Source organism: Convolutriloba macropyga, chromosome 4 (assembly GCF_964194025.1).
Source record: "Convolutriloba macropyga chromosome 4, txConMacr16.3, whole genome shotgun sequence".
NCBI lineage: Eukaryota > Metazoa > Xenacoelomorpha > Acoela > Convolutidae > Convolutriloba > Convolutriloba macropyga.
The window spans coordinates 74,157,417-74,169,786 of record NC_134471.1 but is presented as its reverse complement, the minus strand read 5'-3'; the positions used below and the strand labels follow the sequence as shown (position 1 = coordinate 74,169,786).

Genomic DNA, 12,370 nt, shown 5'->3' with positions numbered 1-12,370 from the left:
CAAGACCCGTGACCTAAAACCGTACGCACCTAGTTAAATTGGCTCGGAGCCAGACTGAAAAATCAAAACCCAGGTATGGGCCACATTGAGCAGCACTAACAATAATTTCAGCTGATTGCAGTTTCATCACACTTTACGACAATCTCAAAGCGTGATAAATCAAAAAAATTTTACAAAAATGAGAAAAAAGAGATGATGGCTGAAAACTTACAGAGCTGATAATTATCAATCAAGCATTGCTCAACTTTTGGAACAACCCGTACAATTTAGGGTTTCATACGACAAGATATCAGCACAACAAAAACATCTACATCCAAAGGTACTTTTGAACAACCGGTAATTCAGTGGCCAAAAAATGTCTGAAGTATTGTTACGATACGACTCACAAATTAGCAAAGTTGAATGCCAATCCGCCTTATTTTCATGTCGATATTTGTTTACCGGACGAAAACATCCAGTACGGTAGTGTAGTTGCTGTCCTAAATCAAGCCAAGATGGCCGAGAGGTCTACGGCGCTAAGTTTAGGCCCTAGTAGCTTCGGATGCGTGGGTTCGAATCACTCTTGTCAACTTGATTTTATTAAATAATTTTGGAAAGGTTTTCACGAAACATTCTATTTTGTATAAAAAGTCGCTAAAAGTTTTCTTAGTTGAAAGAATGTTCTGTAGTTTACGCGTGGGGAGGAATTTTTGTGGCATTTTGCTACAACATAGTTTGTTGAACAGGTAATATTTGCCCAGCCCGGACGAGATCCGGGACCTAAAACCGTACGCACATAGTTAAATTGGCGCGGAGCCAGACTGAAAAATCAAAACCCAGGTTTGGGCCACATTGAGCAGCACGAAAAAAGTTTTCAGCTGATTGCATTTTCATCACGTTCTAGGAAAATCTCAAAGCGTAATAAATCAAAAAATTTTCACAAAAATGAGAAAAAAGAGATGATGGATGAAAACTTACAGAGCTGCTAATTATCAATCAAGCATTGCTCAACTTTTGGAACAACCCGTACCATTCAGGGTTTCAGACGTCAAGATATCAGCACACCAAAAACATCTACATCCAAAGGTACTTTTGAAGAACCGGCAAATCAGTGGCAAAAAATGTCTCAAATAATGTTACGGTACGACTCACAAAATAACAAAGTTGAATGCTAACCCGCCTTATTTTCATGTCATTATTTGTTTACCGGACGAGAACATCCAGTATGGTAGAGTAGTTGCTGACCTAAATAAAGGCAAGATGGCCGAGCGGTCTAAGGCGCTAGGTTTAGGCCCTAGTATCTTCGGATGCGTGGAATCGCAGCCCACTCTTGTCAATTAGATTTTATTAAGTAATTTTGGAAAGGTTTTCACGAAACATTCTATTTTGTATAGAAAGTCGCTAAAAGTTTTCTTAGTTGAAACATTGTTGTGTAGTTTACACGTGGGGAGAAATGTTTGTGGCATTTTGCTACAACATAGTTTGTTGAACAAGCAAAATTTGCCCAACCGGACCAGATCCGGGACCTAAAACGGTACACACCTAGTTAAACTGGCTCTGAGCCAGACTGAAAAATCAAAACCCAGGTATGGGTCACATTGAGCAGCACAAAACAATTTCAGCTGATTGCATTTTCATCACATTCTAGGAAAATTTCAAAGCGTAATAAATAAAAAAAATTTCACAAAAATGAGAAAAAAGAGATGATGGATGAAAACTTACAGAGCTGATAATTATCAATCAAGGATTGCTCAACTTTTGGAACAACCCGCACCATTTTGGGTTTCTGACGACAAGATATCAGCACACCAAAAACATCTACATCCAAAGGTACTTTTGAAGAACCGGCAAACCAGTGGCAAAAAATGTCTCAAATAATGTTACGATACGACTCACAAAATAACAAAGTTGAATGCTAATCCGCCTTATTTTCATGTCATTATTTGTTTACCTGACGAGAACATCCAGTATGGTAGAGTAGTTCATTTTCATCACACTCTAGGAAAACCTCAAAGCGTAATAAATCAAAAAATTTTCACAAAAATGAGAAAAAAAGATGATGGATGAAAACTTACAGAGCTGCTAATTCTCAATCAAGCATTGCTCAACTCTTGGAACAACCCGTACCATTCTGGGTTTCAGACGACAAGATATCAGCTCACCAAAAACATCTACATCCAAAGGTACTTTTGAAGAACCGGCAAATCAGTGGCAAAAATGTCTCAAATAATGTTAAGATACGACTCACAAAATAGCAAAGTTGAATGCTAATCCGCCTTATTTTCATGTCATTATTTGTTTACAGGAAGAAAACATCCAGTATGGTAGAAAAGTTGCTGACCTAAATCAAGGCAAGATGGCCGAGGGGTCTAAGGCGCTATGGTTAGGCCCTAGTATCTTCGGATGCGTGAGTTCGAATCCCACTCTTGTCAACTAGATTTTATTAAAAGATTTTGGAAAGGTTTTCAGGAATCAATCTATTTTGTATAAAAAGTCGCTAAAGTTTTATTAGTTGAAACAATCTTGTGTAGTTTACACGTGGGGAGAAATTTTTATTGCATTTTGCTACAACATAATTTGTTGAACAAGTAATAATTGCCCACCTCGGACAAGATCCGTGACCTAAAACCGTACGCACCTAGTTAAATTGGCTCGGAGCCAGACTGAAAAATCAAAACCCAGGTATGGGCCACATTGAGCAGCACTAACAATAATTTCAGCTGATTGCAGTTTCATCACACTTTACGACAATCTCAAAGCGTGATAAATCAAAAAAATTTCACAAAAATGAGAAAAAAGAGATGATGGATGAAAACTTACAGAGCTGATAATTATCAATCAAGCATTGCTCAACTTTTGGAACAACTCGTACCATTTTGGGTTTCAGACAAGATATCAGCACACCAAAACATCTACATCCAAAGGTACTTTTGAAGAACCGGCAAATCAGTGGCAAAAAATGTCTCAAATAATGTTACGATACGACTCACAAAATAGCAAAGTTGAATGCCAATCCGCCTTATTTTCATGTCGATATTTGTTTACCGGACGAAAACATCCAGTATGGTAGTGTAGTTGCTGTCCTAAATCAAGCCAAGATGGCCGAGCGGTCTACGGCGCTAGGTTTAGGCCCTAGTAGCTTCGGATGCGTGGGTTCGAATCACTCTTGTCAACTTGATTTTATTAAATAATTTTGGAAAGGTTTTCACGAAACATTCTATTTTGTATAAAAAGTCGCTAAAAGTTTTCTTAGTTGAAAGAATGTTCTGTAGTTTACGCGTAGGGAGGAATTTTTGTGGCATTTTGCTACAACATAGTTTGTTGAACAAGTAATATTTGCCCAGCCCGGACGAGATCCGGGACCTAAAACCGTACGCACCTAGTTAAATTGGCTCGGAGCCAGACTGAAAAATCAAAACCCAGGTATCGGTCACATTGAGCAGCACAAAACAATTTCAGCTGATTGCATTTTCATCACATTCTAGGAAAATTTCAAAGCGTAATAAATCAAAAAAATTTCACAAAAATGAGAAAAAAGAGATGATGGATGAAAACTTACAGAGCTGATAATTATCAATCAAGCATTGCTCAGCTTTTGGAGCAACCCGTACCATTCTGGGTTTCAGATGACAAGATATCAGCACACCAAAAACATCTACATCCAAAGGTACTTTTGAAGAACCGGCAAATCAGTGGCAAAAAATGTCTCAAAAAATGTTACGATACGACTCACAAAATAGCAAAGTTGAATGCTAATCCGCCTTATTTTCATGTCATTATTTGTTTACCGGACGAAAACATCCAGTTTGGTAGAGTAGTTGCTGTCCTAAATCAAGGCAAGATGGGCGAGCGGTCTAAGGCGCTAGGTTTAGACCCTAGTATCTTCGGATGCGTGGAATCGCAGCCCACTCTTGTCAACTAGATTTTATTAAGTAATTTTGGAAAGGTTTTCACGAAACATTCTATTTTGTATAGAAAGTCGCTAAAAGTTTTCTTAGTTGAAACATTGTTGTGTAGTTTACACGTGGGGAGAAATGTTTGTGGCATTTTGCTACCACATAGTTTGTTGAACAAGCAAAATTTGCCCAACCGGACCAGATCCGGGACCTAAAACGGTACACACCTAGTTAAACTGGCTCTGAGCCAGACTGAAAAATCAGAACCCAGGTATCGGTCACATTGAGCAGCACAAAACAATTTCAGCTGATTGCATTTTCATCACATTCTAGGAAAATTTCAAAGCGTAATAAATCAAAAAAATTTCACAAAAATGAGAAAAAAGAGATGATGGATGAAAACTTACAGAGCTGATAATTATCAATCAAGCATTGCTCAACTTTTGGAACAACCCGTACCATTTTGGGTTTCAGACGACAAGATATCAGCACACCAAAACATCTACATCCAAAGGTACTTTTGAAGAACCGGCAAATCAGTGGCAAAAAATGTCTCAAATAATGTTACGATACGACTCACAAAATAGCAAAGTTGAATGCTAATCCGCCTTATTTTCATGTCATTATTTGTTTACAGGAAGAAAACATCCAGTATGGTAGAAAAGTTGCTGACCTAAATCAAGGCAAGATGGCCGAGGGGTCTAAGGCGCTATGGTTAGGCCCTAGTATCTTCGGATGCGTGAGTTCGAATCCCACTCTTGTCAACTAGATTTTATTAAAAGATTTTGGAAAGGTTTTCAGGAATCAATCTATTTTGTATAAAAAGTCGCTAAAGTTTTATTAGTTGAAACAATCTTGTGTAGTTTACACGTGGGGAGAAATTTTTATTGCATTTTGCTACAACATAATTTGTTGAACAAGTAATAATTGCCCACCTCGGACAAGATCCGTGACCTAAAACCGTACGCACCTAGTTAAATTGGCTCGGAGCCAGACTGAAAAATCAAAACCCAGGTATGGGCCACATTGAGCAGCACTAACAATAATTTCAGCTGATTGCAGTTTCATCACACTTTACGACAATCTCAAAGCGTGATAAATCAAAAAAATTTCACAAAAATGAGAAAAAAGAGATGATGGATGAAAATTTACAGAGCTGATAATTATCAATCAAGCATTGCTCAACTTTTGGAACAACTCGTACCATTTTGGGTTTCAGACAAGATATCAGCACACCAAAACATCTACATCCAAAGGTACTTTTGAAGAACCGGCAAATCAGTGGCAAAAAATGTCTCAAATAATGTTACGATACGACTCACAAAATAGCAAAGTTGAATGCCAATCCGCCTTATTTTCATGTCGATATTTGTTTACCGGACGAAAACATCCAGTATGGTAGTGTAGTTGCTGTCCTAAATCAAGCCAAGATGGCCGAGCGGTCTACGGCGCTAGGTTTAGGCCCTAGTAGCTTCGGATGCGTGGGTTCGAATCACTCTTGTCAACTTGATTTTATTAAATAATTTTGGAAAGGTTTTCACGAAACATTCTATTTTGTATAAAAAGTCGCTAAAAGTTTTCTTAGTTGAAAGAATGTTCTGTAGTTTACGCGTAGGGAGGAATTTTTGTGGCATTTTGCTACAACATAGTTTGTTGAACAAGTAATATTTGCCCAGCCCGGACGAGATCCGGGACCTAAAACCGTACGCACCTAGTTAAATTGGCTCGGAGCCAGACTGAAAAATCAAAACCCAGGTATCGGTCACATTGAGCAGCACAAAACAATTTCAGCTGATTGCATTTTCATCACATTCTAGGAAAATTTCAAAGCGTAATAAATCAAAAAAATTTCACAAAAATGAGAAAAAAGAGATGATGGATGAAAACTTACAGAGCTGATAATTATCAATCAAGCATTGCTCAGCTTTTGGAGCAACCCGTACCATTCTGGGTTTCAGATGACAAGATATCAGCACACCAAAAACATCTACATCCAAAGGTACTTTTGAAGAACCGGCAAATCAGTGGCAAAAAATGTCTCAAAAAATGTTACGATACGACTCACAAAATAGCAAAGTTGAATGCTAATCCGCCTTATTTTCATGTCATTATTTGTTTACCGGACGAAAACATCCAGTTTGGTAGAGTAGTTGCTGTCCTAAATCAAGGCAAGATGGGCGAGCGGTCTAAGGCGCTAGGTTTAGACCCTAGTATCTTCGGATGCGTGGAATCGCAGCCCACTCTTGTCAACTAGATTTTATTAAGTAATTTTGGAAAGGTTTTCACGAAACATTCTATTTTGTATAGAAAGTCGCTAAAAGTTTTCTTAGTTGAAACATTGTTGTGTAGTTTACACGTGGGGAGAAATGTTTGTGGCATTTTGCTACCACATAGTTTGTTGAACAAGCAAAATTTGCCCAACCGGACCAGATCCGGGACCTAAAACGGTACACACCTAGTTAAACTGGCTCTGAGCCAGACTGAAAAATCAAAACCCAGGTATCGGTCACATTGAGCAGCACAAAACAATTTCAGCTGATTGCATTTTCATCACATTCTAGGAAAATTTCAAAGCGTAATAAATCAAAAAAATTTCACAAAAATGAGAAAAAAGAGATGATGGATGAAAACTTACAGAGCTGATAATTATCAATCAAGCATTGCTCAACTTTTGGAACAACCCGTACCATTTTGGGTTTCAGACGACAAGATATCAGCACACCAAAACATCTACATCCAAAGGTACTTTTGAAGAACCGGCAAATCAGTGGCAAAAAATGTCTCAAATAATGTTACGATACGACTCACAAAATAGCAAAGTTGAATGCTAATCCGCCTTATTTTCATGTCATTATTTGTTTACAGGAAGAAAACATCCAGTATGGTAGAAAAGTTGCTGACCTAAATCAAGGCAAGATGGCCGAGGGGTCTAAGGCGCTATGGTTAGGCCCTAGTATCTTCGGATGCGTGAGTTCGAATCCCACTCTTGTCAACTAGATTTTATTAAAAGATTTTGGAAAGGTTTTCAGGAATCAATCTATTTTGTATAAAAAGTCGCTAAAGTTTTATTAGTTGAAACAATCTTGTGTAGTTTACACGTGGGGAGAAATTTTTATTGCATTTTGCTACAACATAATTTGTTGAACAAGTAATAATTGCCCACCTCGGACAAGATCCGTGACCTAAAACCGTACGCACCTAGTTAAATTGGCTCGGAGCCAGACTGAAAAATCAAAACCCAGGTATGGGCCACATTGAGCAGCACTAACAATAATTTCAGCTGATTGCAGTTTCATCACACTTTACGACAATCTCAAAGCGTGATAAATCAAAAAAATTTCACAAAAATGAGAAAAAAGAGATGATGGATGAAAACTTACAGAGCTGATAATTATCAATCAAGCATTGCTCAACTTTTGGAACAACTCGTACCATTTTGGGTTTCAGACAAGATATCAGCACACCAAAACATCTACATCCAAAGGTACTTTTGAAGAACCGGCAAATCAGTGGCAAAAAATGTCTCAAATAATGTTACGATACGACTCACAAAATAGCAAAGTTGAATGCCAATCCGCCTTATTTTCATGTCGATATTTGTTTACCGGACGAAAACATCCAGTATGGTAGTGTAGTTGCTGTCCTAAATCAAGCCAAGATGGCCGAGCGGTCTACGGCGCTAGGTTTAGGCCCTAGTAGCTTCGGATGCGTGGGTTCGAATCACTCTTGTCAACTTGATTTTATTAAATAATTTTGGAAAGGTTTTCACGAAACATTCTATTTTGTATAAAAAGTCGCTAAAAGTTTTCTTAGTTGAAAGAATGTTCTGTAGTTTACGCGTAGGGAGGAATTTTTGTGGCATTTTGCTACAACATAGTTTGTTGAACAAGTAATATTTGCCCAGCCCGGACGAGATCCGGGACCTAAAACCGTACGCACCTAGTTAAATTGGCTCGGAGCCAGACTGAAAAATCAAAACCCAGGTATCGGTCACATTGAGCAGCACAAAACAATTTCAGCTGATTGCATTTTCATCACATTCTAGGAAAATTTCAAAGCGTAATAAATCAAAAAAATTTCACAAAAATGAGAAAAAAGAGATGATGGATGAAAACTTACAGAGCTGATAATTATCAATCAAGCATTGCTCAGCTTTTGGAGCAACCCGTACCATTCTGGGTTTCAGATGACAAGATATCAGCACACCAAAAACATCTACATCCAAAGGTACTTTTGAAGAACCGGCAAATCAGTGGCAAAAAATGTCTCAAAAAATGTTACGATACGACTCACAAAATAGCAAAGTTGAATGCTAATCCGCCTTATTTTCATGTCATTATTTGTTTACCGGACGAAAACATCCAGTTTGGTAGAGTAGTTGCTGTCCTAAATCAAGGCAAGATGGGCGAGCGGTCTAAGGCGCTAGGTTTAGACCCTAGTATCTTCGGATGCGTGGAATCGCAGCCCACTCTTGTCAACTAGATTTTATTAAGTAATTTTGGAAAGGTTTTCACGAAACATTCTATTTTGTATAGAAAGTCGCTAAAAGTTTTCTTAGTTGAAACATTGTTGTGTAGTTTACACGTGGGGAGAAATGTTTGTGGCATTTTGCTACCACATAGTTTGTTGAACAAGCAAAATTTGCCCAACCGGACCAGATCCGGGACCTAAAACGGTACACACCTAGTTAAACTGGCTCTGAGCCAGACTGAAAAATCAAAACCCAGGTATCGGTCACATTGAGCAGCACAAAACAATTTCAGCTGATTGCATTTTCATCACATTCTAGGAAAATTTCAAAGCGTAATAAATCAAAAAAATTTCACAAAAATGAGAAAAAAGAGATGATGGATGAAAACTTACAGAGCTGATAATTATCAATCAAGCATTGCTCAACTTTTGGAACAACCCGTACCATTTTGGGTTTCAGACGACAAGATATCAGCACACCAAAACATCTACATCCAAAGGTACTTTTGAAGAACCGGCAAATCAGTGGCAAAAAATGTCTCAAATAATGTTACGATACGACTCACAAAATAGCAAAGTTGAATGCTAATCCGCCTTATTTTCATGTCATTATTTGTTTACCGGACGAAAACATCCAGTTTGGTAGAGTAGTTGCTGTCCTAAATCAAGGCAAGATGGGCGAGCGGTCTAAGGCGCTAGGTTTAGACCCTAGTATCTTCGGATGCGTGGAATCGCAGCCCACTCTTGTCAACTAGATTTTATTAAGTAATTTTGGAAAGGTTTTCACGAAACATTCTATTTTGTATAGAAAGTCGCTAAAAGTTTTCTTAGTTGAAACATTGTTGTGTAGTTTACGCGTAGGGAGGAATTTTTGTGGCATTTTGCTACAACATAGTTTGTTGAACAAGTAATATTTGCCCAGCCCGGACGAGATCCGGGACCTAAAACCGTACGCACCTAGTTAAATTGGCTCGGAGCCAGACTGAAAAATCAAAACCCAGGTATCGGTCACATTGAGCAGCACAAAACAATTTCAGCTGATTGCATTTTCATCACATTCTAGGAAAATTTCAAAGCGTAATAAATCAAAAAAATTTCACAAAAATGAGAAAAAAGAGATGATGGATGAAAACTTACAGAGCTGATAATTATCAATCAAGCATTGCTCAGCTTTTGGAGCAACCCGTACCATTCTGGGTTTCAGATGACAAGATATCAGCACACCAAAAACATCTACATCCAAAGGTACTTTTGAAGAACCGGCAAATCAGTGGCAAAAAATGTCTCAAAAAATGTTACGATACGACTCACAAAATAGCAAAGTTGAATGCTAATCCGCCTTATTTTCATGTCATTATTTGTTTACCGGACGAAAACATCCAGTTTGGTAGAGTAGTTGCTGTCCTAAATCAAGGCAAGATGGGCGAGCGGTCTAAGGCGCTAGGTTTAGACCCTAGTATCTTCGGATGCGTGGAATCGCAGCCCACTCTTGTCAACTAGATTTTATTAAGTAATTTTGGAAAGGTTTTCACGAAACATTCTATTTTGTATAGAAAGTCGCTAAAAGTTTTCTTAGTTGAAACATTGTTGTGTAGTTTACACGTGGGGAGAAATGTTTGTGGCATTTTGCTACCACATAGTTTGTTGAACAAGCAAAATTTGCCCAACCGGACCAGATCCGGGACCTAAAACGGTACACACCTAGTTAAACTGGCTCTGAGCCAGACTGAAAAATCAAAACCCAGGTATCGGTCACATTGAGCAGCACAAAACAATTTCAGCTGATTGCATTTTCATCACATTCTAGGAAAATTTCAAAGCGTAATAAATCAAAAAAATTTCACAAAAATGAGAAAAAAGAGATGATGGATGAAAACTTACAGAGCTGATAATTATCAATCAAGCATTGCTCAACTTTTGGAACAACCCGTACCATTTTGGGTTTCAGACGACAAGATATCAGCACACCAAAACATCTACATCCAAAGGTACTTTTGAAGAACCGGCAAATCAGTGGCAAAAAATGTCTCAAATAATGTTACGATACGACTCACAAAATAGCAAAGTTGAATGCTAATCCGCCTTATTTTCATGTCATTATTTGTTTACCGGACGAAAACATCCAGTATGGTAGAGTAGTTGCTGTCCTAAATCAAGGCAAGACGGCCGAGCGGTCTAAGGCGCTAGGTTTAGGGCCTAGTATCTTCGGATGCGTGGGTTCGAATCCCACTCTTGTCAACTAGATTTTATTAAAAAATTTTGGAAAGGTTTTCACGAAACATTCTATTTCGTATAAAAAGTCGCTAAAAGTTTTCTTAGTTGAAACAGTGTTGTGTAGTTTACACGTGGGGAGAAATTTTTGTGGCATTTCGCTACAACATAGTTTGTTGAACAAGTAATATTTGCCCAGCCCGGACGAGATCCGGGACCTAAAACCGTACGCACCTAGTTAAATTGGCTCGGAGCCAGACTGAAAAATCAAAGTCCAGGTATGGGCTACATTGAGCAGCACGAAAAAAATTTTTAGCTGATTGCATTTTCATCACATTCTAGGAAAATCTCAAAGCGTAATAAATCAAAAAATTTTCACAAAAATGAGAAAAAAGAGATGATGGATGAAAACTTACAGAGCTGCTAATTCTCAATCAAGCATTGCTCAACTCTTGGAACAACCCGTACCATTCTGGGTTTCAGACGACAAGATATCAGCTCACCAAAAACATCTACATGCAAAGGTACTTTTGAAGAACCGGCAAATCAGTGGCAAAAATGTCTCAAATAATGTTACGATACGACTCACAAAATAACAAAGTTGAATGCTAATCCGCCTTATTTTCATGTCATTATTTGTTTACCGGACGAAAACATCCAGTTTGGTCGAGTAGTTGCTGTAATAAAGAAAGGCAAGATGGCCGAGCGGTCTAAGGCGCTAGATTTAGGCCCTAGTTTCTTCGGATGCGTGGGTTCGAGTCCCAACTAGATTTTATTAAATAATTTTGGAAAGGTTTTCACGAAACATTCTATTTTGTATAAAAAGGCGCTAAAAGTTTTCTTAGTTGAAACAGTGTTGTTAGTTTACACGTGGGGAGAAATTCTTGTGGCACTTTGCTACAACATAGTTTGTTGAACAAGTAATACTTGACCCATCTGGACGAGATCCGGGACCTAAAACCGTACGCACCTAGTTAAATTGGCTCGGAGCCAGACTGAAAAATCAAAACCCAGGTATGGGTCACATTGAGCAGCACAAAAAATTTTAGCTGATTGCATTTTCATCACATTCTAGGAAAATTTCAAAGCGTAATAAATCAAAAAAATTTCACAAAAATGAGAAAAAAGAGATGATGGATGAAAACTTACAGAGCTGATAATTATCAATCAAGCATTGCTCAACTTTTGGAACAACCCGTACCATTTTGGGTTTCAGACGACAAGATATCAGCACACCAAAACATCTACATCCAAAGGTACTTTTGAAGAACCGGCAAATCAGTGGCAAAAAATGTCTCAAATAATGTTACGATACGACTCACAAAATAGCAAAGTTGAATGCTAATCCGCCTTATTTTCATGTCATTATTTGTTTACCGGACGAAAACATCCAGTATGGTAGAGTAGTTGCTGTCCTAAATCAAGGCAAGACGGCCGAGCGGTCTAAGGCGCTAGGTTTAGGGCCTAGTATCTTCGGATGCGTGGGTTCGAATCCCACTCTTGTCAACTAGATTTTATTAAAAAATTTTGGAAAGGTTTTCACGAAACATTCTATTTCGTATAAAAAGTCGCTAAAAGTTTTCTTAGTTGAAACAGTGTTGTGTAGTTTACACGTGGGGAGAAATTTTTGTGGCATTTCGCTACAACATAGTTTGTTGAACAAGTAATATTTGCCCAGCCCGGACGAGATCCGGGACCTAAAACCGTACGCACCTAGTTAAATTGGCTCGGAGCCAGACTGAAAAATCAAAGTCCAGGTATGGGCTACATTGAGCAGCACGAAAAAATTTTTTAGCTGATTGCATTTTCATCAC

General features: G+C 38.3%; 1 protein-coding gene and 2 non-coding genes across 3 annotated transcripts in view; 2 read left to right on the top strand and 1 right to left on the bottom strand.

The window, feature by feature from the left end:
* LOC142338168 (proteasome adapter and scaffold protein ECM29-like) overlaps positions 1-12,370 on the bottom strand; it is a 198,860-nt gene that overhangs the window by 63,846 nt on the left and 122,644 nt on the right. The window lies entirely within an intron of this gene.
* Positions 10,502-10,583, top strand: Trnal-uag (transfer RNA leucine (anticodon UAG)). The gene has a single exon. It is a non-coding gene; the product is annotated as a tRNA-Leu (tRNA).
* Trnal-uag (transfer RNA leucine (anticodon UAG)) lies at positions 11,981-12,062 on the top strand. The gene has a single exon. It is a non-coding gene; the product is annotated as a tRNA-Leu (tRNA).